Consider the following 10,411-nt stretch of genomic DNA (forward strand, 5'->3'; position numbering starts at 1 on the left):
CAGGAGTACATGTATCTGAGCTTTAGCTAACCTCCCACTTCATCAGGTCAGTCTCTAGGTGTCTTAAGGATTTTGAATGTCTAGTGTCAACCAAGATGGCATTGACCAATTTACTGCACCAGATAAAACCTGACATCACAGCTTGTTCCTATTGGTTTTCCCTTTTTTGTATTCTGACTCTGGTGTAAGTCTGGGTCAGATGGCAAGAACACTAGGAAAACCTGGAGAAGCCCTCTCAACTGTAGACAAAGACCAGGAAAGAAGGCTAAGAGCCACTATGTCTTACACAGGAAGAGTCTTGAAGGCTATCTTCTTTTCTTATACCATCCTCCACCCCCACCCATCCTCGCTCCACCTTTGTTTCAGCAGCCTAGGCTGGGGATCTACTTTGCTACGTTAGCAAATCTGATTTGTTAAAAACAATAAAGAGTTGGGCTGTGGTGGTGTACACTTTTAATCCCAGCACTTGGGAAGCAGAGTTTGAGGCCAGCCTGGTGTACAAAGTTAGTTCCAGGACAGTCAAGGCTACATAGAGAAACCCTGTCTCAAAAAACTAAACCAAAACAAATCAAAAACAACAACATCAAAAAGAAAGTAGCCAAAGTGGTAACAACAATTTCAAATCCTAATGTTTGTGAGGATGTCAATGGAGAAAGTGAGTTGGGAGCTAGCCTGATTCCCAAACAATTAAAAACAAAACAAAACAAAAACAAAAACCCTGGTGGAGAGTTTAGTTCTGAAGCCATAGGAAGAATGGAAGGGGTGCTTGAGAGGCAGAAAGTAGAGGAAATGAGACAAGATCTATTTATTGTGCCAGCTAAGTACTGGATATGGTACCAAGAGAAGTATTTGCTAAACAGGTATATACCTCAAGAAGCTGGGTAGACACTTGACAGTCTGAATTATGATAAAAACCACCATTCCAACCCCAGGCTTCCTTGATTGCACCATGCATCAGGCAGACCCAAACACCAAATGAAGGTGAAGACTGGAGTGATGTTAATATCTCCCCCAAATAGAAGGCCTCTTTCTATGGGGAGCTATCTGCAATAATGCCCACAAACAGATCAGCACAAAACACTATCAAGCGCAACAATATCATTATCTCGGGTGTTCACACTTGCTGCCTGGAAAGTTTGTTGATCCTGGAGAATTTCTTCTGGCTAGACTGAGGTGGAATAGATGGATTTTGAGATTTATAGAAGAAATTATTTTCAGGTTTCAAACATTAAAAATAATAATTATATGATTATAGTTTGATCTGGTTAGTTTTTGTCAACTTGACACAAACCAGAGTTATCTGGAAAGAAGAAACCTCAATCAAAGAATTTTCTCCATCAGATTGACATGTGAGTACATTTATCAGGAATTTTTTGATTAATTATTGATATGGGAGGACCCAACCTGAGTAGTAGCACCATGGACAGGCATCCTGAGTTTATTAAATAACAAAAAAGAGCAACCCAATAAACAACATCCTCTGTGGGTTCTGCCTCTGCTGCTACTGGAGTTCCTGTCCTGATCTACCTCAGGGATGAGCATTGGTCTGGACATGTAAGCTGAATAAGCCCTTCCCTTTCTAAGTTGCTTTAGGTCAGCACTTACCCCCTCAGCAGAGAAGCAAGATAGAGCATACTTGTGGGCACATTTACACTGTGACTTAGAGAATAATATTATATAGGCTATTACAAGTCACCTACAAGACAAAATAATAGTTGTGGGTTTACAGGTAAGGAATATGGCTGTTTTCTAATTCACAGAGTGAACCCTTAGTCCTGAAAATACACAGTTAAAAATAACCGATGCTGGCAGAGTCTGAGCTGTGTCGGTGCGCGTCATGGCTAGACAAGCTTTTAAGTGTCTTCTACTCTTTGACAGAGGATTGGTTGAAAGGAGTGCCACCGAAACTGTAGCCAAAGGTGGCATGATGCTTTCAGAAAAGTCTCAAGGAAAAGCATTGCAAGAAGCAACAGTAGTGATTGTGGGATCAGGCGCTAAAGGAAAGTGTGGAGAGATTCAGTCAGTGTGAAAGCTGGAGACGAAGTTCTTGTCCCAGAATACGAAGGCACCAAAGTGGTTCCAGATGACAATGTCTATTCCTTATATAGAGAAGGCGACTGTAGTGGTTTAAAAGAAAAATGGTTCCCAAAGGGAGTACCACTTTTAGGAGGTGTGGCCTCATTGAAGGAAGTGTGTCACTGTGAGGAAAGGCATTCAGCTCCTGTTTTCTCAAGCTTCCCTCGGTATGACAGTCAGTGGACTTCCTGTTGCCTGTAAGATGTAGCGCTCTCAGCTACTCTAGTAGCCGCCTGCACATCTGCCTGCACATCACCATGCTTCCCTTCGCGATCATACAGGGCTGAACCTCGGAAACTGCAAGCCAGCCACCCCAATTAAATGTTTTCTTATGTGTTGCAGTGGCAGAGCAGAAAAAAAAAAACACCATAAGACAGTGACATTCTTAGAAAGTCTGTGGACTGAAATCCCTGTTGAAATGGTGTCATATGAAGCTGCCCATTCAGCTGACATTCTGAACTATTTCATCATATAATTTCCATGCCTCCCTTTTATATTAAGCAGATGATATCTAAAAGTTAACAATTACCACTGCTTTAATAAAAAACATGAAAGGATTTAGACTCCAGGCAACTCAATTTGAATCCTATTTCCACCAAGGAATCTATTTCTACCATGGATCTTTAGAAGGGAAAAGATAACAAACCATGAGAATCCTCTTAACTAACAATAAACAAGAGCTATTAGGTTTTTCTGACATGCTATTGAATTTGACAGCTAACTATTAAGTACTCAAAGACTATTGTCATTTCATCCATTTTTGATTACATATAGAATCTAACACAGTGTTTAAGATGTATGTAATATTTATAGAGAATAAATAGATACAGTTGCCCATAGAAAATAATATTAATGAGACAATTAGATATTTTAAGAAAAGCTATTCAATAAAAATTGAAGAAGTAAAAACATATACATGGAGAGTGGCCCTGCCAATTACTTATGGAATGCTTTTTTTTGTCTTCTGATCCAATGAATTTTTTTTTCTCAGATGCCTGCTCACTCTTACTGATGGGCCAAGTGTCTTGGTATTAGGTGGCTGCTAGCAAAAAAAAAAAATGTTTAGAGAAAAAAATGGACTGTGATGTACTGGATCCAAGTGTTAAGTTTCATGAAAGTGTTTTCAGAAATATTTAATATATGCAGGATTTACATGTCAAGGAAATGATTCACAATAATACACATGGAAGAAATAATACGCCACTTCAGACAAACGCATTCTATCTTAATGTCATTATCTGGAGGGCATCCCTGTTGAGTGCCCAAACCTCCAGTGCAGAGAGTGGGCAGTTCAAATTCTAGTACAAGCAGTAATGTTTGAAGGTCATATTTCTTTATAACTCTTCTCTATACTTTACTCCACAGAGATGTGTGCAGCTTCTTTGCTACAGGTTTCCTAGTTCTCAAAACTCAGGGACCATCGATGGATGGAGGGAGTGGTTTGCAGGACTTATTCTGTGTGTCAGCCTCCCTCTCAAGACTGCCTGTGCTGCCCTTGTATTGCCTATGTCTTGGGTTGGGAAAAGCAGCTCCATGATCAAAAAGACAACTCCATAGGATAGGAGTGCATGTGTAAAGGAATCAGCTAGCCTTTGGGAAGGCTCTGGCCCCCTCTACAAGAGAACACAACACTGAATATTTATAGCCTTGGTCTAGGGTTTTTCCTTACATTAATACAAAATAAAGAAAGAGAGAACGAATATCATTCCATTTTAGTTAGTTTTTCTGTCTTTCCATCTCCCAACACTGGATTCTAGAATCCAGTTTCTTTTTTCTTTTTCAAGACAGGGTTTCTATACATCGCCTCGGCTATACTGGAACTAGCTCTATAGACCAGGCTGGCTTTGAACTCACAGAGATTCACCTGCCTCGGCCTCCCAAGTGCTGGGAGTAACGGTGGGCACTACCACTGCCTGGCTAGAACCCAGTTCTGTAAGTCGTGTACCACAACTCCATGATGGGGTCACATAACTGAATGTGGGGATTGTGAAAATTATTGTGATAGTAAAAACTTTTTGAACAGTAACAAAATAAGAATTGCAGAATGATAAACCATACATATACAAAGTCATTTCATGATTAATTATGAGTAAATACTCAATTTATATGCCTAGTTTATATACCTGAGATCCCACGAGCATGTCTTTAAAGAGAAGGCATCCCAAATGGATCAAACTTAAGAAGCTTCCTCTAGTCTGGCATGAGATCCCTACTTGTCACCAATCTGCCCTAGCATCTGCCCTTGACTGTCAGTCACCTTCATGCCTGCCCTTGACTGTCACCTTCGCATCTGCCCTTGGCTGTCACCTTCACGTCTGCCCTTGACTGTCACCGTCCCTGTTGTCAGTCCCCAGCCGTGAGTTGTTCCCTAAGTAGTTTCTCCCATTTCCATCCTTGAATTGCCAACACCCTGAGGGAGAGAAACATTTCTCCTCATAGTCAGGTGTATCCGCTGTCCTTCCTCATCTCACCGGCACCATTTCTCATCAGCTACATGGTTTTTTCCATTTCTTTCATTACACAATTTCCTTTGTCCAGAGGTGCCCTCCCTGCTCTCTGCATAATCTCTCCCTATCCCTGTTTCCTTCCTTCCTCTTCCTCTTCCTCTTCCTCTTCCTCTTTCCTTTCCTCTGTGGAACAGCACTTCATTACCTGGTCCAATTGCCTTAGTATTAATTTATCTACTTAAAAATCCCCCCTTTTCCCCTGTGTCTCTGCAGACTGACAGAGTTTTTAGTGTCAACTAAGAAATACTTTGAAATGGATAGGAACTACAAAAATATTAAGGATATCTGTTTATGTTGGATGATTCTAAAATTACTTTTACTCCTATCTTATTTAGGGTTTCTATTGCTGTGAAGAGACATCAAGACCACAATAACCCTTATAAGGAAAACATTTAATTGGGATGGCTTACATTTTCAGAGGTTCAGGCTGTTATCATCATGGCTTAACATGGTGGTATGCAGGCAGACATGGCGTTGGAGAAGTAACCGAGTGTCCTAATCTTGGCTTGCAAGCAACAAGGAGTGGTCTATCTCACTGGGCATGGTTTGAGCATATATGAGATGAGACCTTAAAGCCCACCTCCACAGTGACACACTTCCTCCAACAAAAACACACCTTCTCCAACAAAACCACATCTCCATTTGGGGATCATTTTCTTTCAAACCACCACAACAATCATGTATTTTTCTATTTTTTTATGCTTCAAACTTAATCTTATTTCCAAATTCAATGTACTATTGCTCTCATCTTCCAAAACATTTAGTGAACAAAGTTGTCCAGTGACTAAATGATTATTGTATTTAAAGGTTACCAATATCAGTTAATCAAATAATGACAAATGGGTGGGGTAAGAATGTCTGATCAAGTATTTTCTTTCTGTCAACTATATCTTAGAATGCTGATTTTCAAGTGGTTCTAGAAGATTCACTATCAGAATGCCAGACATTGTTAAAAACTTACTTTTAAAATGAATGGTATCCTCAGTAATTCCATAGCTACAAAAATTTCTGGAATAAAATTTAATATTTTCACTTACAGAGATTCATTTAAACATCTAAGTTCCATGTAGAAAGTAGAGGATGTTTGATATTCCATCATCCTCAAAATTAAACTAAGCAAACAGAATATAGGAAGTATATTACCCAGAGAAACTTGGAAAATGTCAAAGCTACAATATGCAGATATAGATGCAGATATTTTGGTTTCTCCTGGAAAAGGTAAGTGATCTCCAGTTTGAGCTATAAATTTGAGATGGGAGAAAGCAGTCTTGCCCATTCTACAACTTTTGGTTACTATAGCGGATTCCTGAGGCAAATGCACTTTTACTGAGGAGAATTTATTTGGGGGTATGATTTCAGAGATTTCAGTACCTGGTCAAGTTGCCCCCTTACTTACTATTGGGCCTGTGGTGATACACAGCATTGGGATAGTGCACAGGGGATTAAAGTCACTCACCCACAACAACTGAAGGAAAGTGAGAAAGAGGACCAAAGTAAGGTCCCAGCATTTCCATCAAAGGTGCTCCTCCCCTGACCTAACTTCCTCCAGGGAGCCTTTACCCCAAGTAGTGTCACTACTGACTGCCAGGCCTTTAACACACAAGACTCTGAAGAGGAAATGATTTAGATTTGAGCTGAGCATCTACATGTGTCAGCAACAGACACCTAAGAACACCAGGTAGTTTTCATCAGTGTAATGATATGGGTGCTTGCTTTATCTAATTCTCAATGTTGTGACTTTAGAATCTTTTACTGCTGACACCAACACCTTTTAATTCATTTACTAACAAATCCAAAACCCAAACCAAGTAATGCCACACCCCATATTCCCTCCAGGTCTGGTCTATGTACAGCAATCCAGTAATCTGCAACCAAGTAGTTCCACCTTGGCTGATTGCCCAACTGCCTTCGGTTTCATGAAATAATCTAGCATGTGGTGCCAGAGGACCTGGATTTAGATCTCCTAGCTCTGTAATAATCTGGATGATAAAAGGGTTCCCATGCAGCTGTTGGAAGAATTACATATATGCAATGAGAATTGCCCAACTGGTATTAATTAATAATTAATACTTGCTTTCCTGAGAGTTTTGAGCTGCTCACATATCATTGCAGAGAAATTTAGACTTAGTGATAAGTGAATTCAAAATTATTTAGAATAGATACATAATTTCTCTATGTTTACCCATTAAAAAGGAACTGCTCCCCCGTCACCCAGGTTCGTAAAGAGACTTACTATGGTGGTTAGTGGATTGGCAAACTGGATGGGATTGAGAATTGCCATAGAAATAAGTCTCTGGGCATGTCTGTGAGGGATTTTCTAGTTTAGGCTAAACGAGGACTCCCATAGAATGTGGGCCATGCCATCCCATGACTTGGGATCCTGAAGACCATAAAGTGATGGAGGAGTTAATTTCATTGGTTAATAAAGAAACTGCCTTGGCCCATTTGATAGGCCAGCCCTTAGGTGGGTGGAGAAGACAGAGCAGAATACTGGGAGAAAGAAACTGAGTCAGTCAGTCGCCATGATTCTCCAACCCCAGATGGATGTCCTTCCTGGTAAGACACCATCTCGTGGTGCTACACAGATTATTAGAAATGGGTTTTAATCGAGATGTGAGAATTAGCCAATAAGAGGCTACAGATAACGGGCCAGGCAGTGTTTAAAAGAATACAGTTTCCGTGTAATTATTTCAAGTAAAGCTAGCCAGTGGCTGGGAGTTGAACAGTGGAAAGCAGTCCGCAGCTTCTTATAACAATAAAGAAGAAGTCAAGCTGAGCACTATATTCAGCTCTCTCTGCTTCCTGTCTATGAATGCAATGTTAGCAGCCTCGAGCTCCTAACGCCATCTCTGATTCTGCAATGATGCACTATAATCTTTAGAACTGGAAGGCAAATGAGCCCTCCCTCCCTCAAACTGCTTTTGTCCAGTATTTTGTCACACCATAGAGACAAATTACTAATACAGTGACTATAAAGAATAAAAATAAGAGGCATAAATGAGAATGAGGAGAAACAGTAGTTCTTGTGTACTGCTTACAGGGGGTGTGAGCTGGCACACCCACTACAGCCAATTGTGTGTTCATTCCTTCAGAATTTGAAAGCAGAACTGACATTTGGCCTAATAATCCTACTCCAGGTGCTGCCCCACATAACTGAAAGAAGAATCTTGAAGAGGTATTGGTACACACAGTTAACAGCAGATTTCTGTAACATCCAATAGAGAAAACGACTCAAATGCCTGTGGATGGATTAATGTGTACACAAAATGTGAATCTTGATTTGTACTTAGAATGCAAATATGCAATGGAATATTATTCTATCTTAAAGAAGAAGATAATTATAATAGATGCACAACAAGTATGAACCTTGAGGATGTTATGACAAACAAAATATGGCAGTTACAAAAGGACTTAGGATCCCACTTATATGAGATGCCTAGAGTGATCAAATTCATAGGTCAGAGACTACAATAGTGGCAGGGAGTTATTGTCTATCAGGTACAATTTTAACAGACAGGATGAAGATGTTTGTGGATGATGGTGGGGGGGTGGTGATACAACAATATATGTGTGCGTAGAAACACTAAATTTGAACTAAAGTTACTTAAGAGGGGATTATGTGTATTTTACCACAATTATTTGTAAAAGCAATTGATCTGGCATATTAATATCTTTCAAATATTATTAGAACAATGCTCTGCAAAATGGATGTTTTGTTTTATTCTAGTGATTTCAGGAAGCAAGTCTTCTGTGCACAGTGCACTCTGTAAAGTACACTTTATATCAATTACACTCACCGCCTGGCACCACAAGTTGTAGGTGGACCTACAAGCCTTGTTTTGCCAAGCTGTTAGACGGAAGTTTCTGTCTAATAAGGTCCCCATGATTATTAAATTAAATGATGCGTGCAAATATACTGGGAGGCTTGTGCCACAGATGAGCATCTGATGTGCTTTCTTCCTTCTGCAGATAGACTCATTGACATGATAATGAATTCCATTTTCAGCATACAATCAACTATGATCGGGGAGAGACACTGGAAACTGAGTAAGGTGGCCCCTTTTCCCCAAGGATGTGGGGGCTTACAGCTTCACAGCACACACTTTAATATCAACTATTTGGCACCACAGAAAGCAAGAGCTCTCAGTATTCACCTGCCCACCCATCCATCTAATCTGGACTCTTTCCAAACCAATGACAGGGTCAACCCTTCATCAGAATGCTCCCGTCTGCTCCGATGTGCTTAGCTTCAAAGTGTCTCTGCACGTTTCTAAGTCCCATACAACAAATTCTCAAGGAAATATAAACACTGCATTCTTCGGGGGGCTCATGCATATAAAAGAAAAAAACAAAAACAACACGATGGATTCAGAAGAGACTTCGAAACTTCTTTCCAAAGGTGACTCGTTCTTCACTTGTTACCTTTGTTCAGATAGTTTTGCTGTTTTTCCAAGCTATCTCATACAGAATCTTCTCTTTCCCATTACACTAATTGGCAATGTAAATATTTTAACAAACACTCTGGGATTACTTTCCCTCCGCTTTAGGTAAATGTGTAATTTAACACGATCACTACAACCTGCATCAGCCCATCATCTGATGCCACTCAGCCTCCAATGAATTAATTACATGGCAAAGAAGTTTGTGAGAACTCTAAATCAGAAATGAACTTGTTTGGGGACTGTCAAGACATGTCTTCATGTCAGCCCAGGACCTTCCCCAAAGAGCATACGTTAAGAGTTTTGTTGGCATTTGTTTCAGTCAAAGAGAACAAACTTCTATAGACAAACACGTTCTGAACTTTCAGCCTATTAATTATCTCTTGTAATTAGAGAGACGGCTAATTATACTACTAATTTGTAGAAGTTCACCCTGAATGGAGTTTGCCCTAAAAGCTCTTCTTTATATTTGTTAAATCGCATTTGTACAATCTCTCCACACGCTTTTCATGGTGTGGAGAATGCTTGTTTTGGATCAGGATACAGAACATTTTTCTTTCTTGATTTTCCCTTCTCTTCTTCATCCTATTATTTCTGCCTCCAGAGTTTCATAGTTAGAAAAACCTGTTTTAGCAGTCTTGAGCTAACTAGTAAATAAGGACAAACATGACAAGAAGCTGATTCTTCAGAAAGGCTCTTTCCATGTGTCCTACTATCCACTTGTAATTGACCAGACAGCCAGGTCAGTTTTGGAATGAAAGGTTCCAACCTTCTTTTTTGGTTATAATGGCATCAGTCCTATAAAACCCAATGCATCCACTCAGCTCACGTCCTCCCAGTGTTGGCACCATGGCTCGTTTGGGTAGCACTTGATTTTGAGATATTCTCCAGTGACAGTACTCGACCTCTTGGAGAGTTGGTGTTGGAAAAGAGCAAGGACATTGTTCCACATGTCTTTCATTCTGCTACCTCTAGTCACCCACTTTAGAAGGATACCCAATACCTCATGTGCTAACTTAGAATCTTAAGTTTTCTTTTACTCAAAGAATGTGGATTTTTCTCTATAAAATATATTCTAATTATATTTTCATTTACCCCACTCCTCCCAGTTCCTCAATACTTCCTCCCCCATCTGAATCAACACTCTCTGTCTCATTAGAAAACAAACAGGCATCTAAGGGTTGTAATAAAATAAAACAAAATACATGAAGATAAATCAAAAACAAACAAACCAGAATTGGAGAAAACAACAAAACAAGAAAAAGAGCCAAAGAAAAGGCATGAGAAATACACATAGATGCAGAGACACCTACGTACATACACAGAAATCCCATAGAAACACAAAACTAGAAGCCATAACATATACACAGAAGACCTTCAATGTTAAAA

The 10,411-nt window shown here is 39.8% G+C and overlaps 1 pseudogene; it reads left to right on the forward strand.

Annotated features, from left to right (window-relative positions):
* The first annotated feature begins 1,837 nt into the window (after positions 1–1,837).
* LOC142848562 (10 kDa heat shock protein, mitochondrial pseudogene) lies at positions 1,838–2,277 on the forward strand (annotated as a pseudogene).
* The last annotated feature ends 8,134 nt before the right edge of the window (positions 2,278–10,411 follow it).

This window comes from Microtus pennsylvanicus, chromosome 4, assembly GCF_037038515.1.
Source record: "Microtus pennsylvanicus isolate mMicPen1 chromosome 4, mMicPen1.hap1, whole genome shotgun sequence".
Lineage (NCBI taxonomy): Eukaryota > Metazoa > Chordata > Mammalia > Rodentia > Cricetidae > Microtus > Microtus pennsylvanicus.